At 50.4% G+C, this 2,557-nt stretch overlaps 1 pseudogene; it reads right to left on the bottom strand.

The window, feature by feature from the left end:
• Positions 1-1,781: 1,781 nt before the first annotated feature.
• LOC118658565 lies at positions 1,782-2,321 on the bottom strand (annotated as a pseudogene).
• Positions 2,322-2,557: the final 236 nt, after the last annotated feature.

The raw sequence follows: 2,557 nt of genomic DNA, 5'->3' as shown, positions 1-2,557 counted from the left end.
TACCTTTGCTGGAATTTTATGATTGAATCTTAATGTGCCCCGTAGGGCCAGGAAGCCAAGCCATCCAGCTGCCTTCAGGTCTGCCTGCAGTATCTGCTGAGTTAGGTGAATCCCTCACCTGTAACAACTCCACCTGAGCCCACGCTCTAGGCTTTAAGCCCATCTCAGTAGCCCTCCTACTCGTTGCGGCCCAGAGTGAGTGGGGGTTCCGCAGGGATGCAGAGGCATCCTTATTGCTCCCCTTCTACTCTGACCAACCGCGAGTGATGGTAGGGCATGGGCCTGACGCTCCAGCGCCAGCCATCTTCAGGGCTCCCAAGCAGGATACCAGGCTTTTCCTGTGGCACTCTTATTGGCTTCAAGTCTTCAGAGCTCAGACAGGTTTCTTTAAAACATGATATTCCAGTCAAAGTTTCCGGTTAATAAAATCACTATTGAAAACCGGTCTTAAGGATTTCATGCAAAGAAATGTATTGCCATGACTTATTAAGCATTGCCAGATTTCAGAGGAATTATATAAGGAGAACAACATACTGATTTGCTCTAAGATCTTCTGATTTTTCTTGTCAGTCCTTTTTCATGGATTTTTCAGAATTTTAACAAAATAGTAACTGTTGGATTTCTTTTATCAGTCCTCCCTAAGTACTTTGGCATAAATATTTACCCTCTGTTTAGGGAGGCAGAATGTAAATTATTTACTCTCTCTGGTTTACTGGCTTGTACCATTTGATTAATTTCCTTTCAACATTTCTCTTCTCCTTCTTATCACATACACAACCTTTATAAATTTTATACTTTCAAACCAGCCTTTAAACCTTCCCTCCATGTCCTTCAAAAAATGCACAACCATGCCTCAGACCTTCCATTCCAAATAGGCCTTTCCCAGCTCTCTACAGCCGAGGTTTGTACCACCCCTGACATGGGCATGGTCACGCAGGCCTGCAAGACAGTACACAGGCTGCCAACTGTCAACTGTCTCTCAATAGAGACCAAAACCTGATGGGTATGCTTCTTTGCCCAGTTGGGCACCTGCCTTCTCAGCAGCTACAGCTACATTCAAACCTGCAAGAGAATCAAAGGTTAATACAACATATTAATACAATATTGGCAGCATGGTCGCTTCAGGAACCAAATCTCATGCTACCAAACATGACGCATGGTAGGGTTATACAAATACCTTTGAGGGAGGGCAACTAAAGTTCACTGTTGACCTTTCCTACACAAAACAAAACTGTCTTTGACTCTCTGGAGCCATGTCCATGAGAAGAAGGCATCAGCCAAGTCCATCACGTAGGGCATTGCTCTAATGCCATACAGGGTGATCCATGCTCTTGGCTGCAACCAGCACCTGGGAATGTAGCAGGGGAGTCATCTTGCTCAGTTCTCTGCAAGCCACAGTTAGGGCTTGTGTGCGGTGGTCATTCTTCTCCTCTCTAGCCGCAAACACAGTCTGAACAATCTCCATAAAATGCATTCTGGCACAGGAGAAAGTTGTTTGCTGCACAGAGGCAGTTAACCTCTACACAACTGGGCTCGGACATCTGCTCAGCAAACTGTAGTCTACAAGTTCAACATGAAGCCTCCAATTCTCCTAACCCAATGAGGTTTTGGCCAGTCTCTGAGCCAGACTCCTCTTCTCTTGGAGAATTTCAAAGTCCTGATGGCTCCCAGGTCCAGGGAGAGTGCCTTTTTGTTAACCCTTAGGGCCCTGCTTTTTTTTTGCCTTTTTACCAGTTCCCTTTGTAGCAGAGCAGCAACCAGTCCTCTTTCAAGGGAGTGCACTAGAAGGGGATATCAGTCCCTCCTGTGAGCCAGCTGCTCTGCCTAGGGTCTCCCAGGGGCCCAGCCAGAGCGTCCCCCAGCAAATCCTGGAAGCCACTGCCCTTTTGCAGTGGTATGGACTCAAGCAGGGGGTTCACTGGATGTAGCCGGCAGCGAAGCGCTCGCTGGCTTCTGCCTGCAGCTGCTAGCGCCCGCAAGCCCTGCCCCGCAGCACACGCCGCACCGTCAGCTCCAGCACCTTGGCGTTCTGCAGCTTAGCCTGCACCTGCGCCGGCGGGGGCACCAGGTGGGGGAGGGAGGTGAGGCCAGGCAATGCCCTGACCCCTGTCCACCTGCTCAGCAACCCCTGGGCACCGGCCCGCCAGCCTCACCTCAGTGCCCACCAGCAGCTGCTGCAGCTCCTGTAGGCTCTCGTTGATCCGCGCGCGCCACTTCTTCTCCACCAGGGGCTTCCGGGCCTTGCAGTTCCCCCGCGCCTCCCAGCAGTCCTTATTCTCTCGGCTTGCACGGTCCCGTCGGGGCATCAGGGGTGACGCCATAACCAGCACCTCCCGAAGCGCAGCGGGCGCACCCAGCGCCCTTAGCTACACTGCTGGCAACAGCCCCTCCTTCTTTGACCTGGCTCTCAGGGGCTGAGTCTGCCTAGCAAAACAGTTCTAAATCACCAGGGCGGCTTCAGACTTCAGCTTTGTTCCTCCTCTGCTTTTCTCCTGGGAGTTTAGTTGTTTTTAAGATATTAGAATTTTTATTCTTAGAAACCTTAATCCTTTAATTA

The sequence above is a fragment of the Myotis myotis genome, unplaced genomic scaffold (assembly GCF_014108235.1).
Source record: "Myotis myotis isolate mMyoMyo1 unplaced genomic scaffold, mMyoMyo1.p scaffold_m19_p_6, whole genome shotgun sequence".
Classification (NCBI taxonomy): Eukaryota; Metazoa; Chordata; class Mammalia; order Chiroptera; family Vespertilionidae; genus Myotis; species Myotis myotis.
Note: the sequence above shows the minus strand (reverse complement) of the source record. Positions and strands in the feature narration are given on the sequence as shown.